We start from the raw sequence: 19063 nt of genomic DNA on the forward strand, positions 1-19063 counted from the left end.
CATACTGTTTTGTGACAAAATAAACGCAACCTTGCAAAATTTCCGTTTGTTGCCGTAATTTTGGATACCAATGAGCATTGGTCTTGAAGAGATTGGGATGAAATCATTGACGACTTAATTCAAGAAATCTCCCACATATTCGCCTGCAGTAATTTGGGCCACCTAATTCAAGATAAAAAAGATCGTACTTTGAGCAGTCTCTTGACTATCATTGTTTGTTCGTGACTGTGTTATAATGAAGGTTATGTAAGCGTTCGGCAGCTAGTCACTACGTTAATATGTCATTATTTACGTTTGTTTATTAGCAACACGTATTGAGTCACTTGTGTACGTCGGCAGGCATCAACGAGCTGTAGGTGCTCGTCACAATAACCAAGTGCCTATACGGTGGCCTAACGACCATTCAGGGCTTCCAGACGCAACACCATACACGTGTCAGTTACGAGCACTTAATGTATGTTGCATGTGACTTTCTACGGTCGGAAGGCAACATTCCTGTCTATAAAGACTGCTGGAAACATTTGGCTTTTCTGTGTGTTAGGAAGAGAGTCTCAAACGAATCTTTTAACTTCTACTTAACTTTCGTGTAATAGTCTAACAGCCTATAGAAAGGGTGAATTGCTGCAGTTCTGAACTCGTAGCGAGAGAAGTCGCCGCAAAAATTCTGATGTATCATCACAAAATGCTCAAAGCCCAACTGAGAAACTGATCTAAAATTTTTCTGCGATTCTAAGGAAACTACAGAAAAATTTCAAGGCAATTTGTGCTCGTAATTGTTAACACGTGTATGGTGTTGCGTCTGGAAGCCCTGAATGGTCGTTAGACCACCGTATAGGCACTCGTGTTATTGTGACGTCATAGCTAATTAGATATCGTACGAATTGTGATATTGATTGTTTGGAAGATATGAATGTAAGTACGGTGTCTTATGTTGACTGTATTGCTGTTTTTAATTGTGATTATTAGCTAAGAGTAAGGTTGAAAGTCTGTGAGAAAGCACTTGGGATAACATACTCAAAAAATCTGTGGGAGAATCTCCAGCGAAAACGCCCCCTCTAATGGAATTATAATTGTCAGCAGTGTATATGACCTCACATGGAAAGACGCTGGGAACTGATCTGGGGTTCATTCCAGGCTACTGACAAGTAATCTGGTTACCGGGGCCTTCACGCCACCACCCCCGCCCCCCCCCCCCCCAATTTTCGGAAAAACATCCCATAATCTGAACCGACTATCTACTGATCGAGCGTCGCTGTAATCATCATCGATCATGGGGTCAGTACGTGGAGCGAAGGAAAAATACAGTTTGTTAGTTCTCAGAGCGCCTCTCTTAAGTTTCATATCTAATTTTAAATTAGATAAATGTAAGTTAATGTGACTGATTAGGAGAGACATTCGACATGAAATGCAACGAGCACTTAATGTCAGTTACAGGGAAAGCGAATGGCCGTCTATGAGCTACTGGGAGAATTCTGGGAAAATGTAGAGTCTACACAATAGACGGTGGACAGAACGCTTGTGCGAACTGATCTCGAGTATTATTCGAATGCTCAGATTCCCCACCAGTTCACGTTAACGAAGACATCGATATATTTTAGTCATTTGCTGTTAGAGTTGCTACCGGCCGACCGATTGGTACGGAATGTTACGGAACTGCTCTGTAAATTAGAGGGGAATACTAAGTGGTAACAAGACAATCTTTTCGCCAGACGCTATTGATGAATTTTAGAGAACGAGAATTTGCGACAGACTGCAGAGTGATTCTGATGCCTCCAGTGTTCATCTGGAGTAAGGGTCGTGAGGAGGAAAAAGAGATATTATGGCTCACACAGAGGCATCTACATCTACATCTACATCCATACTCCGCAAGCCACCTGACGGTGGCCTCATGGTCTCTTCGCGAAATATACGTAGGAGCAAGCAATATACTGCTTGACTCCTCCGTGAAGGCATGTTCTCGAAACTTCAACAAAAGCCCGTACCGAGCTACTGAGCGTCTCTCCTGCAGTCTTCCACTGGAGTTTATCTATCATCTCCGTAACGCTTTCGCGATTACTAAATGATCCTGTAACGAAGCGCGCTGCTCTCTGTTGGATCTTCTCTACCTCTTCTATCAACACTATCTGGTACAGATCCCGCACTGGTGAGCAGTATTCAAGCAGTGAGCGAACAAGCGTACTGTAACCTACTTCCTTTGTTTTCGGATTGCATTTTCTTAGGATTCTTCCAGTGAATCTCAGTCTGGCATCTGCTTTACCGATGATCAACTTTATATGATCATTCCATTTTAAATCACTCCTAATGCCTACTCCCAGATAATTTATGGAATTAATTGCTTCCAGTTGCTGACCTGCTATATTGTAGCTATGTTGTGTACATAGTTCCCCGAAGTCAGCGCGTACACAACATTCCCACTAGAGCGCGCCCCGCTAAGCACAACAGCGCAGGCGCAGTGCTCGTCCGTCTCCGCACTACGAGATGGCGCTGCCTTAGAGACGGACCAAATTCTGCTTCCGCTGATCCGCGTATTAATGTGTAACGCAGCCAATGAGATTGCTGCTAACGTAGAACCTTTTCTCCTCACGGATCACGCTCGCGCAGTGATACCTGAACGCGCGAGGGATTATAACGAGTGTACAGATCTCCGATTAACCAGTCTGCATTTGTCTGCACCAGTCTATATTCAAGTTTCAGCCTGCGCCTAATAAGATTACCATATTCCTGTACATAGCCATGATGATAAGTGTATAGACACTTTGTCAACTATCAGAGATATGTGAGAATAAGATTACCGTACCAAGACCAAAGGAACTGCAGGTTGTCAATTGTAAACAGCATTCAGAATCAAGTTACGTAATGTCTATGCTTTTTATTATTTTAATAAATGTATGTGAAAATTAATCAAGTTCTGTTTAAAGTTGGTCACTGTCAATCTGCTACTGTAAGCGTGCAAGTGGCATTTCTATCGTCTGACCTAACGGCAGAAGATAAACACGCCACGATAAGACCACGAGACATATTGCTGACACTCGCCTACTTCGTTGGAGCGACAAGTCAAATAATCTGATGGTGTGTGTACCGAAGGTCTTACAGTATGCACACCACAAGCTAAATAATAAAGGATCTTTCTTTCTATGTATTCACAGCACATTACACTTATCTACATTGAGATTCAATTGCCATTCCCTGCAACATGGTCAATTCGTTGCAGATCCTCCTGCATTTCACTACAATTTTCCATCGTTACAACCTCCCATTGTTACAGCCTCATACCGGCAATCAAGTTCTCCGTGCTCCATTTGTAAGTGGAACAGCAAAGGGAAAGAGACTAGCTGTGGTACAAAGTGCTCTCCGCGATGCAGAGGACAGTTTCTGGCAGAATGTGGATATAGAACTTACCAGGCCTCCACGTACTGCGTCGCCTCTCGATTATGAATATCCCGATATGTCCCAACAACTAAGATGAGCTGTCTTCAGTGTCCATTCGATATTTAAGAGTACGTGTATGTCCCGGCTTGTGTTTCAACAGTAGGTTATGACAGACTCGCTGAAACGCACCGATCGTACATACCGCGCCCGCCTTTAGACTGTTACACATGACGCAAGAGGAAGATGGATGAGGAGACTGACGGACCACTAATCGCCTACGCCGCCGCAGAAGGAGGCAACAAGTTTACTTTTACGCCCAAGGCGTTGATGAAAACAGCCCTGGCCTTTCATTTAAGAACTTTTCGGGGTGAAGCAGACGGAAATCTCCATTGAATAACTACAACATCTCAGTCCTTACTCTCGCGTAACACTATCGCGAAGCGCAATTAGCACTTACCGACGGTAGTCACCAGGAGGAAACGTTCCGCGGGAAACTGCCGAACGTTTCCACCTGCAATTCGCGTTTGATGTTTAGTTGGCCAGCACTCTGACGTGTTCCGAAAACAGCAGATAGCATCTCGGCAGTGTTTACCGCCTCAGCTGGCCAATTATGGTGGACTCGGGCAGATAAAAACAACCCGTGCGCGTCGGTCTGTGTCACTCGCTCCGCGACGGCTGCTGTGCAGGAGGTCATTGTGAGTTTCCTGGTTGTGGCGGTGGGGGCTCGCACGATCAGCCGTTTCATCGACGCCGTAAAGGTATGCAATTTGCACCGCGCACTGTGTTCAAAGAACAGTGATCGCTGTACAGTATTTCACCGACGCTGGGCACTCCGTTAGCATGTACCAAAACCCGACCCAAACAGAAACGATTTTCCTTTGTTTTTCTATAGATTAATTTATATCCACAATACGATTATATTACAAAATGATCAACGACCGGAAGTACGAGTTAAATATAGTATAAATATATTTCACAGGAAAGAAGCTATTACGATGGCTGATCAACAAAGACTAACGGTTTTTTTTTTAAACTGATGTCTGCATTCCATTTTCTTCTTTGCTCGAGTCCTAGATACATTACCTCCTGGATCCTATTGTGTTGGGAGTAAGAGCTGATAATTATTTTAAATTCTTAACTGTATCCCGGCTACCTAGTTAACAAAAAGTACTTACAAAAATTATTTCCATAATCGCGATTCAGACCAGCAAACCACGAGAAAAATATGATACTGATTTCATAACCTTACTCTAGCGAACGCCGTTTCTCTTACAGTACAAATCTTGCGGACAAAGAGCTTTTAAAGGATTTCACTGTCCCTCCTAACTATTAATTGTATTTTCACTTGGCGAAAACAGAAAAGGGCGTTTCGTCGCTTACCTCTGCAGGCCTCTCCATGAGTATCTGTCGCCACTGTCTCATTATTTTTCATATATATGACGGTAGTATCTGTTCCCGAAAGAACACATACCGTGGATGACCATGCAGCTTTGCTAGAAATGAAATGATAATTAAATAGACACCCTAGCTGCAAACAGGCGTTGATATATTTCACTGGGGACATGTTGAAAATGTGTGCCCTGACCGGGACTCGAACCCGGGATCTCCTGCTTACATGGCAGACGCTCTATCCATCTGAGCCACAGAGGGCACAGAGAATAGTCCGTCTGCAGGGACTTATCCCTTGCACGCTCCCCGTGAGATCCACATTCCCAACATGTCCACACCACTACATTCGTAGTGCGCCTAATAGATGTTTGCCTATCATACTCATTACTCGTGGCAGATTAATCTACCAAGTCCCGTACGAGTTCGAGCATAGCGTGTGCGTTCACACAAGAAGGTCAATGGCCGGGAAGCCATATTTTAACTATATATGACGGTAGTATCTGTTCCCGAAAGAACACATACCGTGGATGACCATGCAGCTTTGCTAGAAATGAAATGATAATTAAATAGACACCCTAGCTGCAAACAGGCGTTGATATACTTCACTGGGGACATGTTGAAAATGTGTGCCCCGACCGGGACACCGTCATATATAGTTAAAATATGGCTTCCCGGCCATTGACCTTCTTGTGTGAACGCACACGCTATGCCCGAACTCGTATGGGACTTGGTAGATTAATCTGCCACGAGTAATGAGTACGATGGGCAAACATCTATTAGGCGCACTACGAATGTAGTGGTGTGGACATGTTGGGAATGTGGATCTCACGGGGAGCGTGCAAGGGATAAGTCCCTGCAGACGCACTATCCTCTGTGCTCTCGGTGGCTCAGATGGATAGAGCGTCTGCCATGTAAGCAGGAGATCCCGGGGTCGAGTCCCGGTCGGGGCACACATTTTCAACATGTCCCCAGTGAAGTATATCAACGCCAGTTTGCAGCTAGGGTGTCTATTTAATTATCATTTTATTTTTCATATGTTCCAACAACTGATCACTGCACTTAGTTGCTCAAGTATGCTAATGCGGTAGCTGTCGACTCGGGAGAAGTCAGGGCAAAGCCTGGTAATGAAGGAAATTAGCATCACTTTTAGTTGTAAAAGGGAGGCGAGATGGTGACGTAATGGATGGAGACTACGGATAGGTGGTGCTAGATAAGGGTGTGAATCGGCCGTGAGGCGTACCGAGGTAGTCCGTGCAGTTGCGATATCGGTCCCGGATGGTTACCGAACTTGCCTAGTAAGTAGGAGATCCCGGGTTCAAATCCCGGTCTGATACACATTTTCACTCGTCGCCGCTGATTCCGCCTGATGTCCCGCTACAACTGATAGCAGTAATCCCCCTTCAATTTCCATATAAATTCTGTCTTCTGATACCAGACACTGCGCACTGTTGTCTTGAATTAAATTCCAAACTCATGCATAGTGTCTCATGGGCTGAGATCATGTCACACTGTTATTGGTGATCCGTTTGCCGAATGGGGACGTTCAGCAAGCTGGCCCCTTTGAAACTATTCAAGAGTAGCAGTCACTCGCTAAGTTTACATGATGCTCCCAGATCCGATGTTGGTAAAACGATTTATCAATACCGTTTGTTGCTTATCATATAAACATTTGACTGACGATTTTGGTAACTCAGATCTAGCGACTAGATTTCTTCTTCCACAGTCAATGGTTCAAATAGCTCTGAGCACTATGCGACTTAACTTCTGAGGTCATCAGTCGCCTAGAACTTAGAACTAATTAAACCTAACTAACCTAAGGACATCACACACATCCATACCCGAGGCAGGATTCGAACCTGCGACCGTAGCGGTCGCTCGGTTCCAGACTGTAGCGCCTAGAACCGCACGGCCATTCCGGCCGGCTTCCACAGTCAATATTCACTCCGATGTAAACGTCCAACCATTTTCGAAACGTACTAGATGTCAGGTGCTTTTAGAAATGCTGACTAAACTGGACGAAATGAAGCTTTGTACAGCGAAATAGAAGAAAAAATATTAGATTGAGCAGGAACTTGTCCACTTCCTATGTTAATAGAACAGAAACAGTGATTCTGTTATCTAAATTAGTAACTAACAACCAATATCCAGACATCGTTCGTGTAAAACTATGTTGTTGTTGCGGTCTTCAGTCCTGAGACTGGTTTGATGCAGCTCTCCATGCTACTCTATCCTGTGCAAGCTTCTTCATCTCCCAGTACCTACTGCAACCTACATCCTTCTGAATCTGCTTAGTGTATTGATCTCTTGGTCTCCCTCTATGATTTTTACCCTCCACGCTGCCCTCCAATGCTAAATTTCTGATCCCTTGATGCCTCAAAACATGTCCTACCAACCGATCCCTTCTTCTAGTCAAGTTGTGCCACAAACTTCTCTTCTCCCCAATCCTATTTAATACCTCCTCATTAGTTACGTGATCTACCCACCTTATCTTCAGCATTCTTCTGTAGCACCACATTTCGAAAGCTTCTATTCTCTTCTTGTCCAAACTGGTTATCGTCCATGTTTCACTTCCATACATGGCTACACTCCATACAAATACTTTCAGAAACGACTTCCTGACACTTAAATCTATACTCGATGTTAACAAATTTCTCTTCTTCAGAAACGATTTCCTTGCCATTGCCAGTCTACATTTTATATCCTCTCTACTTCGACCATCATCAGTTATTTTACTCCCTAAATAGCAAAACTCCTTTACTACTTTAAGTGTCTCATTTCCTAATCTAATCCCCTCAGCATCACCCGATTTAATTTGACTACATTCCATTATCCTCGTTTTGCTTTTGTTGATGTTCATCTTATATCCTCCTTTCAAGTCACTGTCCATTCCGTTCAACTGCTCTTCCAAGTCCTTTGCTGTCTCTGACAGAATTACAATGTCATCGGCGAACCTCAAAGTTTTTACTTCTTCTCCATGAATTTTAATACCTACTCCGAATTTTTCTTTTGTTTCCTTTACTGCTTGCTCAATATACAGATTGAATAACATCGGGGAGAGGCTACAACCCTGTCTCACTCCTTTCCCAACCACTGCTTCCCTTTCATGCCCCTCGACTCTTATAACTGCCATCTGGTTTCTGTACAAATTGTAAATAGCCTTTCGCTCCCTGTATTTTACTCCTGCTACCTTCAGAATTTGAAAGAGAGTATTCCAGTTAACGTTGTCAAAAGCTTTCTCTAAGTCTACAAATGCTAGAAACGTAGGTTTGCCTTTTCTTAATCTTTCTTCTAAGATAAGTCGTAAGGTTAGTATTGCCTCACGTGTTCCAACATTTCTACGGAATCCAAACTGATCTTCCCCGAGGTCCGCTTCTACCAGTTTTTCCATTCGTCTGTAAAGAATTCGCGTTAGTATTTTGCAGCTGTGACTTATTAAACTGATAGTTCGGTAATTTTCACATCTGTCAACAGCTGCTTTCTTTGGGATTGGAATTATTATATTCTTCTTGAAGTCTGTGGGTATTTCGCCAGTCTCATACATCTTGCTCACCAGATGGTAGAGTTTTGTCATGACTGGCTCTCCCAAGGCCATCAGTAGTTCTAATGGAATGTTGTCTACTCCCGGGGCCTTGTTTCGACTCAGGTCTTTCAGTGCTCTGTCAAACTCTTCACGCAGTATCTTATCTCCCATTTCATCTTCATCTACATCCTCTTCCACTTCCATAATACTGTCCTCAAGTACATCGCCCTTGTATAAACCCTCTATATACTCCTTCCACCTTTCTGCCTTCCCTTCTTTGCTTAGAACTGGGTTGCCATCTGAGCTCTTGATATTCATACAAGTGGTTCTCTTCTCTCCAAAGGTCTCTTTAATTTTCCTGTAGGCAGTATCTATCTTACCCCTAGTGAGACAAGCCTCTACATCCTTACATTTGTCCTCTAGCCATCCCTGCTTAGCCATTTTGCACTTTCTGTCGATCTCATTTTTGAGACGTTTGTATTCCCTTTTGCCTGCTTCATTTACTGCATTTTTATATTTTCTCCTTTCATCAATTAAATTCAATATTTCTTCTGTTACCCAAGGATTTCTATTAGCCCTCGTCTTTTTACCTACTTGATCCTCTGCTGCCTTCACTACTTCATCCCTCAGAGCTACCCATTCTTCTTCTACTGTATTTCTTTCCCTCATTCCTGTCAATTGTTCCCTTATGCTCTCCCTGAAACTCTCTACAACCTCTGGTTCTTTCAGTTTATCCAGGTCCCATCTCCTTAAATTCCCACCTTTTTGCAGTTTCTTCAGTTTCAATCTGCAGTTCATAACCAATAGATTGTGGTCAGAATCCACATCTGCCCCTGGAAATGTCTTACAATTTAAAACCTGGTTCCTAAATCTCTGTCTTACCATTATATAATCTATCTGATACCTATTAGTATCTCCAGGATTCTTCCAGGTATACAACCTTCTTTTATGATTCTTGAACCAAGTGTTAGCTATGATTAAGTTATGCTCTGTGCAAAATTCTACAAGGCGGCTTCCTCTTTCATTTCTTCCCCCCAATCCATATTCACCTACTATGTTTCCTTCTCTCCCTTTTCCTACTGACGAATTCCAGTCACCCATGACTATTAAATTTTCGTCTCCCTTCACTACCTGAATAATTTCTTTTATCTCGTCATACATTTCATCAATTTCTTCATCATCTGCAGAGCTAGTTGGCATATAAACTTGTACTACTGTAGTAGGCATGGGCTTTGTGTCTATCTTGGCCACAATAATGCGTTCACTATGCTGTTTGTAGTAGCTAACCCGCACTCCTATTTTTTTATTCATTATTAAACCTACTCCTGCATTACCCCTATTTGATTTTGTATTTATAACCCTGTAATCACCTGACCAAAAGTCTTGTTCCTCCTGCCACCGAACTTCACTAATTCCCACTATATCTAACTTTAACCTATCCATTTCCCTTTTTAAATTTTCTAACCTACCTGCCCGATTAAGGGATCTGACATTCCACGCTCCGATCCGTAGAATGCCAGTTTTCTTTCTTCTGATAACGACGTCCTCTTGAGTAGTCCCCGCCCGGAGATCCGAATGGGGGACTATTTTACCTCCGGAATATTTTACCCAAGAGGACGCCATCATCATTTAATCATACAGTAAAGCTGCATGTCCTCGGGAAAAATTACGGCTGTAATTTCCCCTTGCTTTCAGCCGTTCGCAGTACCAGCACAGCAACGCCGTTTTGGTTAATGTTACAAGGCCAGATCAGTCAATCATCCAGACTGTTGCCCCTGCAACTACTGAAAAGGCTGCTGCCCCTCTTCAGGAACCACATGTTTGTCTGGCCTCTCAACAGATACCCCTCCGTTGTGGTTGCACCTACGGTACGGCCATCTGTATCGCTGAGGCACGCAAGCCTCCCCACCAACGGCAAGGTCCATGGTTCATGGGGGAAGTGTAAAACTAATGACAATCTTAAAACTGATATTCGGTCGATTAGCTAAATCGAGTCAGGCCTTAAAATGTAAACTCCCCCAGCGAAAATTTGTTTCCTACGTTCGATTTTCGCCTTCAGGAGCACAACCCCTGCTGCAAATCGTACTTGTTTCGTGCCATTCCAGTTTTGTGACTGGAATGAGAATATACTAGTAAACGGAACTCAGCACGTGACTCTTAAAGGGTCGTACTTCTCGTAAGTGAAGCAACTCACTGTTCGTGATATACGGGGTGTCGCAAACCTTAAGATTCAAAATAATACAGAACATAGAGAACTTATAGAAAAGAGCCAATGATAGGAGATGAATACTGCAGAAAGTACGAGGCACTGTGGCATATGTTCCACGTATCGAGATAGACTTACAGCAACCAGGTTATGTCTTTTAGTATTCTTAGTGCCTTATTTTGCAACATTTTTATCTTGTATGGGTAAGTTTCTGCAGTCATGCTCCAGATTTTACAGCTATATAACACAGCAGAAAGAACCAACATATTCCACAGGAATTGTTTTGCTCTGGTTGTCAGTCCGTTACCACTTATGTCCATAAGTGATATAGACTAGACGAACCTTTAATACACACGTAAGTGTCTGCATTCTGTCTGATGCTGCTATTTATCTATTCCGGATCTTCTCTTCCATCTTCTGGAGTCATAGCAGGCAGGCCAATCAAGAGCGCTCGGAAATGAGAAGCCCCAGTGCTAGGTATTTATTTATTTTATTGTATTTATTTGGCCTCTAGTTCCCCAGCTATTTAGCCAATTATATTGATATTTAATATAACACAATTCATTATGTTAACAGCGGATTTTCGATATATCTCACCATTTCTTAATTATATATTGTTAACGCAAACATATAAACTTCCTTATTCTTGTACTGAGGATGTTAATAATCGGCAACCATTTTCCACTGAAGTGAGTTTTATGAGGTACATCACTGTGATTGAACAACACATTGAGCAAGTGAGTAACACACACAAACAACCAATTATAGAATGACTACACATGATTTCTTGTTCTGGTAGCAGTTACTGGTGTGCACCTGTAAACTGCTGTGGCTAGGTATCTTCACATCTTGAAATTTAAGAGATGAATGTCCGTCTCTTGAAAGTATCTTGCGATGTGGATATACAGCGTGTCCGAAAAGTCTTTTCCTGATTACATAAATTGATAACTCAGGCTAGAAGTAAGATACAAATATGAAACTGGTGTCTAATTGTTTACAAACTATCAAAGTTTTTTTCACACATCAGTAAACTTCCACATGAGCACCCTTGGAAGCACGTAGCACATCTAGGCGATACTCAATTTCCGTCCACACATTAGCCAACATCACTGGAGGGATCGATTCAACGACTGTGGTTATCCGTTGCCGCAGTGTTTCAAGATCTGGTTCACATATTCGGTAGGCCTCGTCCTTGACATAACCCCATAAAAAGAAGTCTAATGGGGTTATGTCAGCAGAGTTTGGAGGCCAAAAACGTTGGCCCATCACGACCAATCCATCGCCCAGGAAAGGTCATATCGAGATAGGCACGGACGTCCAAACCCCAATGAGGCGGTGCACCGTCTTGCTGAAACAAGACGTCGGGGTGATACTGAAGCAGCTGAGGATCAGCATACAGTTGCAACATGTCCAGATACACTGCAGATGTGATGGTAGCCTCAGCGAAGAAGAATGGCCCGATAATTCGATAGTGCAATAGCGCGCACCAAACATTCACCTTTGGACTGCCTCTGGTGCACTCCATGACCTCGCCAGGGGGTTGTGAACCCCAAATGCGCACATTATGGCGATTCATTACTCCACTGACAAAATATGTCGCTTTTGTCAGAAAAGGCAAATCGTCAGATAATCATCTTCGTCCTCAATACGTGATAGCATTTCGACCGCAAAGTCTTATCGACGTGTACTGTCATTGGGCAACAATGGAAGTGGAAGTTTACTGATGTGTGAAAAAAACTTTGATAGTTTGTAAACAATTAGACACCAGTTTCATATTTGTATCTTACTTCTAGCCTGAGTTATCAATTTATGTAATCAGGGAAAGACTTTTCGGACACCCTGTAGATTTTTGCTGACAAGCAAGGTTCGTGACACTTGTGGGACGGGAATTCCCAGTTTGGCGATTGCATCATGAAGTCGAACCTAATTACTGGTTTAGCAGAAACAGCCAAGAAGAAGCTGATTCAGATCTGCTACTTCTAAGAGGTGGTCTTTGCAGTATGGATAGATTAAACCTTTATTTCTGTAGAGATGCACACACGTGTGTATTTCGCATTTTTATGATCGATGCTGTACGTTGTCATGAAAGTTGTAATTGACTACCGCGTTCTCCTGGGAATGTGTTGTTGAATCAGTGCAAAGTTTTATCTTTTCGTCATCTGAGAGGTTTCCTACACTTGGTACCAAACATCAAATGCTCCTTTAGTTTTAGTAGTTTTGAAATCTGCTAAGGTAGACGTGCAAAGAAACGTATTTCTTCCGTGATACCAGTCTTGGTGGAGGAAGAGATAGTGAGGAAGTTGCCACGCGATATATACCGTGCCCAAAAGTGCATCCTGTACATTGCTGGCGCTCTAATCAGGAAACGCTCCTTCCGAATTTTTGATACTACGTCTAGTCAAGCGGAGCTAAGAAGGAAGCCGTTATTCCTGTTCACTAGATTTTCATGCAGTCTTATTTCTAGCGCTTCCTTGGTTACAGAATCCAAGAAGTCCACAGCGCGACGTAGCAACTTCGTAGCTGAACATAAGTCCCTCCGTGATGCTGTGCTCCGTTACCACGTGCTTTTCTGAGCAACCAAGGCGGACGATGATGCTCTCGCGTTCTACACATCCCTTGTGAGATGTGGCATTGCGTTTGACTGATGTACTGGCGGGTACACTCATATATGATGCCATACACAATAGATGTACTAAGTCCTAAAGGATATGTTATGGAGCCCAGCATGTCTTCAGTTTTTCGTGTAGGGCAGATAACCCGCCTAACCATTATGCTTCTCCAAGATCCTGGCTGTCTTGGCGGTGTGCGGTCCAGCAGCATACGTTAAGAATGCTAGGCCTTTGCCGTAATGTCTCTCCTTTCCTCTGGTCGCCTGTCCTGAGAGCGCGTTTTATTCGTACATCCAAGTAGCGGTTCCCGGTAGATGATGTAACTGATGGCGCAAGACCACTTTGCCGCAAACGGCTTGGGCTATGTGCACTAGGGAAGTGGCTGCCAAGAACGGCTGTGCTGGATAATGGCATTTTGTAGTGCTTAGACTGAGGTCTGTGTGCATTTTCTTACGGTACACAGGAAGCTCAAGTGTACCATCCCATTTCTTCTTTATTAAAATGTCCAACAAAAGTAGACAACTGTCTTTACTTCTGTGGTAAAATTTGTGCTTTTGTGTATGCTGTTCGAGCGTCACCTAATGTCCATCATTTTTTTGTTCCTATGAAGCCGCACTACGAACGTGTCGTCCACTTACTTATAGAGCGACTTTTCCTTGACCAAGAGGTTCCAAGCGCTGTTTCCTCGCTGTGTTGATAATTAACGTCTACCTATTCATAGAACTTAAGGCAACATTGAAAAAAGTGGTGCTGAGCATGTGTCGAACCAGTTCTACGCTTTTCTAGCATTTGTGGTGGGTATTCTAATCGCACCCGCATAAAGAGTACATGACGTCAAAGCAGAGAAGCAGATCACCTTTGTCCAGGTGCCATGAAGTCGCAAGGGAGACAGATAGTATCACCCGTCTGCTAGGGTTCGAGTGACGTGACGTCAAATCTGAGAGGCGGATCACCTTTGTCCAGGCGCCATGAAATTGCAGTGGAGATAGATAATATCACCTGCCTGCTAGCATTTAAATGATGTGAGGCCAGAGTTCAGAAACAGATCACCTTTGTCCAGGTGCCATGTGGCGGCAATGAAAACATAGTATGACTCGTGGTCGTGCGGTAGCGTTCTCGCTTCCCACGTCCGGGTTCCCGGGTTCGATTCCCGGCGGGGTCAGGGATTTTCTCTGCCTCGTGATGACTGGGTGTTGTGTGATGTCCCTAGGTTAGTTAGGTTTAAGTAGTTCTAAGTTCTAGGGGACTGATGACCTCAGATGTTAAGTCCCATAGTGCTCAGAGCCATTTGAACCATTTTGAACCATGACCCTTCTGGTAGGATTTGAATGATGTGACGCCAGAGTTGACAAACAGATCACCTTTGTCCAGGTGCCATGAAGCCGCAATGGGGTACAGATAGTATCACCCATCTGCTATGGTTCAGCATTAGGTCCTAGACTCTTTTCATCATATGTCAATGCCGTGTCATCAGTTCTGTCCAACTGTAAGTACCACATGCAGGTTGGTGACCTCCGCTTATATTTAAAAACAAAATCAATAATGCTGAAGAGAGCTCTCGAGAATTGCAGTGGTGACGTGTGTGCCCGCGCGACTGCTACGGTCGCAGGTTCGAATCCTGCCTCGGGCATGGATGTGTGTGATGTCCTTAGGTTAGTTAGGTTTAAGTAGTTCTAAGTTCTAGGGGACTGATGACCTCAGATGTTAAGTCCCATAGTGCTCAGAGCCATTTGAACCATTTTGAACGTGTGTGCACTATAAGAATAGGCACAGAATGTAGGGTTAAAGCTCAGTCCAAGTGGTCCTCGTTGGTCAGTCTAGGCTCATCAGCCAGAAATGTCGGGAATCACTACCAACTTTAATCCTAAATGGGATAAATATCAACTTCTCTCCTTCAGTAAAAAGTTGTGGGCTATAGATGAAATGCGAAAATGGGCTGAGCACTTAGCTGCAGTGTGCAAAAATGAATCGGCATCTGACTATGCTCTACAAAAATATAGTACGTTCCTCCCTTTTGATTTGGAAAGAAAGTTGTACAGACCCTTTACTTTCAATTGTTGACTATAGCGATGTTATCCAGTAACGTGTGTCTCAGGAATATTCACGGTGCCTGGAATTAATGATGAACGCCTCCGTTTGATATATCTGTAACGTTCGACTCTTTCATCATTTTTCATTATCATGCAAATAGAAATGCTGGCTACGTGCAGAGGAGCGGAGTGATTTCTCTTCTCTCTATCGTCTCTACCGTGTTACCAATGTGTGCTCGCCTCTCTCCGCGACCTTAACGCCCTTGTCTGAACAACATAACATAAACACTCTTACCCATCAGTGCAAAATCTCTTCTGTCCCACTTCATCACTCAGCGGCTTTACAGAAGCGAAATCCCGACTATAAGGTGATGTTCCTCATTATGTCAAGGAACCTAATAACAGCTCCAGCCGCGAAAGACACTTAATGGTATAATGTTTCCCTTCATTCACTTATGCACTCGTTATCCATTTACAATTAAGTATCATTGTTTCCAACCAGTGTATCTGAAAATCTGTGGAGGAGCAGCAAAACATGCTTCTTCAAGATCCGATACCAGAGAAGGAGGTGTTATTGGAAGATCGGGTATGGAGTCATTTTAACTCATCACAAAGGTTTTGCTTTTGGTTCAGGACGGGATTCTGGGCAGGTCAGTCCATTTCAGAAATGTTATTGCCCACACTATAGATGTTACTTTACGACTGGGTACATTGTCATATTGTGATGTCCATTCCCTCCTTCTTCACTCGCCGGGAAGAGACGCGACTCGTAACGATGTTCGTCCCCGTCGGTGTGACGTGGAACACCACCTGTAACTCTTGTAAGATCACAACTCCTCGCGTGGTTTACAAATATTCTGTTATCTGTCCGCAACAGTCTTCTCAGTTTGTGCGAACTGCTAAACTGCAATCGTTTATTTTTATTTTTATGCCCTGTTAGTTCTGTGATGGAATAAAATCTTGATTCTTGATTTCATCATTACGGTCGTTTTTCACATCGTACATAGCGAGGATGAAAATTTGCTGTCTACTATACCGTTGCTATGCCGTTGCTACGTCCAGTTATTAACAACTGTCCGACGTAACTCCAGAGATAACTTTTGTTGGAGTAAATTTTTTTTTAATACGCCGTAATACTGGTTTAAACTAATCATTCTTCACTATATACTATTCATGTATTCACTTAGTCAATTAAAATGTTTAAAGATTCAATCGACGTGCATTAATACACATTGTATTGTCCGTTTAATGAGTCAGGTGACACGTAAGATTTACCTTTTGATTCAGATTTTATTGTTCTTTCTGTAATTAATTGTTTATCCCTACAACACACGCACACCGATATGTCATTCAACATTAACTTCTGTTCAGTTCAGTAATCGTGACTCTGATGACAATTTTGGACTTATCAGCGTACTTGTCTTTCTTCGTGTCTTCGTTTTACCGTATCCTACTCAAGACTACGAATTGTTTTTCTGTCGTTGATACTTTGCTCTCAAGGTTTGTAACTGTTCATCAGTACGAAGGCTAAGTGCGATACACCAATATCACTCAATTGAAGTCTAACGCTCGTGTTACTATAACGCCGCGTTGAGAACGGCAAAGATTAACTTTCATTATCAAATGACTGAGCAATACTTCAGTCTCTAACTCACGAATTATCAAACTTCCGAAACTGAGTAATACTTCAGTTTCTAACTCACCAATTATCGAACTCCCAAAACTGAAACAATCTAATAGCGTTTGCGTCCAGGCAACTATCGCAAAAGTACTCTAGAGCGACTCAAGAGCAACTAACTAACTGAACATTTCCACATCCGAGTCACATTGTAGTCGTATGGAATTTCCTTTTCGATGAGGCTACAACTCTCTGCCATGGTAAATGTTATCTTTGACTGAATTACTTTCTTGGATTTAACCTTCGTTCATATGATTTTGAATTTATTCTATAGATGTTCGATAAAGACTCTGTGATAATCCTTTCCTTTTATCTCCACTTTTTGTATGATATTCTCAGTATTTGAATAATATAGGTGTTAATTAAAATATTACCAGTGTAGATTTTATCGTCAATAGTTGCCGTCACTGTCAAAATGACTCACTTCCCTACTTTAAGTTTCCACACAGTTTGTTAATTGGGGTTTTCTGTCCTTGGGGCGTTACAACATGGATACAATCATCCTCTCCAAACCGTTCCTCCACTATACTTACTAAACAATACTGTAATGTGTATTCATATCCTTCCACATTTCACGTTTTCTTAAGTACAATAATGGAACCACAAAAAAACTCTCATACCGTAACACCGTCTCCTCCGGACTTTACTGTTGGCACCACACATGAAGGCAGGCAGGGAACGTTTTCAAGGCATCACCCTAAACAAAACAGTTCCATAGGATCTAACAGAATATAGCCTGGTACATCACTCCAAATTTCTCGTTTCCAGTCATCCAGTATACACTGGTGTCACTCTTCGCACCACCTCAAGCGTCGCTTAACACTGACTGGGGAAATGTTTGGCTTGTGAGAAGCTGCTCGGCTGTTACACCTCATTCTTTTTAAATCCCTACACCTACGATTCTAGCATTTGTAGACTTAGAGAACGCTTTTGACAATATTGACTGGAATACTCTCTTTCAAATTCCGAAGGTGGCAAGGGTAAAATATAGGGAGCGAAAGGCTATTTAAAATTTGTACAGAAACCAGCTGGTGGTTATAAGTGTCGAGGGACATGAAAGGGAAGCAGTGGTTGGGAAGGGAGTGAGACAGGGTTGTAGCCTATTCCAGATGTTATTCAATCTGTATATAGAGCAAGCAGAAAAGGAAACAAAAGAAAAATTCGGAGTAGGTATTACAATCCATGGAGAAGAAATAAAAACTTTGAGGTTCGTCGATGACATTGTAATTCTGTCAGAGACAGCAAAGGACTTGGAAGAGCGGTTAAATGGAATGGACAGTGTCTTGAAAGGAGGATTTAAGATGAACATCAACAAAATCATAACGAGGATAATGGAATGAAGTCGAATTAAATCTGGTGATGCTGCGGGAAATAGATTAGGAAGTGAGGCGTTTAAAGTAGTAAAGGAGTTTTGCTTTTTGGGGAGCAAAATAACTGATGATGGTCGAAGTAGAGAGGATATAAAATGTAGACTGGCAATGGCAAGGAAAGCGTTTCTGAAGAAGAGAAATTTGTTCAAATGTGTGTGAAATCTTATGGGACTTAACTGCTAATGTCATCAGTCCCTAAACTTGCACACTACTTAACCTAAATTATCCTAAGGACAAACACACACACACCCATGCCCGAGGGAGGACTCGAACCTCCGACGGGACCAGCTGCAGAGTCCATGACTGCATCGCCTCAGATCGCTCGGATAATCCAGCGCAGCGGGAAATTTGTTAACATCGAGTATAAAGTCAGGAAGTCGTTTCTAAAAGTGTTTGTATGGAGTATAGCCATGTATGGAAGTGAAACGTGGACGATAAATAGTTTAGACGAGAAGAGAATAGAAGCTTTCGAAATGTGGTGCTACAGAAGAATGCTGAAGATTAAATGGGTAGATCACATAACTAATGAGGAGGTGTTGAATAGAATTGGGGAGAAGAGGAGTGTGTGGCACAGCTTGACTAGAAGAAGGGATCGGTTGGTAGGACATGTTCTGAGGCATGAAGGGATCACCAATTTAGTATTGGAGGGCAGTGTGGAGGGTAAAAATCGTAGAGGGAGACCAAGAGATGAATACACTAAGCAGATTCAGAAGAATGTAGGTTGCAGTAGGTACTGGGAGATGAAGAAGCTTGCACAGGATAGAGTAGCATGGAGAGCTGCGTCAAACCAGTCTCCGGACTGAAGACCACAACAGCAACAACAACAACAACGCATAGTCATTGTACTAGACGGACTACTGGTAGCTTTTTGGAACTCACAAGTGATTCCTTC

The 19063-nt window shown here is 42.9% G+C and overlaps 1 protein-coding gene across 2 annotated transcripts in view; it reads left to right on the forward strand.

Moving 5' to 3' along the window:
• The first annotated feature begins 3845 nt into the window (after nt 1-3845).
• Nucleotides 3846-19063, forward strand: part of LOC126199460 (organic cation transporter protein-like) — a 159902-nt gene continuing 144684 nt past the window's right edge. The window contains exon 1 of one of the 2 annotated variants that reach the window (XM_049936392.1): nt 3846-4127. The gene's annotated coding sequence lies outside the window, so the exon portion shown is untranslated. The remainder of the gene's footprint in view (nt 4128-19063) is intronic. The other variant, XM_049936384.1, reaches the window with a different exon arrangement.

Source organism: Schistocerca nitens, chromosome 1, assembly GCF_023898315.1.
Source record: "Schistocerca nitens isolate TAMUIC-IGC-003100 chromosome 1, iqSchNite1.1, whole genome shotgun sequence".
In the NCBI taxonomy this organism is placed as follows: Eukaryota; Metazoa; Arthropoda; class Insecta; order Orthoptera; family Acrididae; genus Schistocerca; species Schistocerca nitens.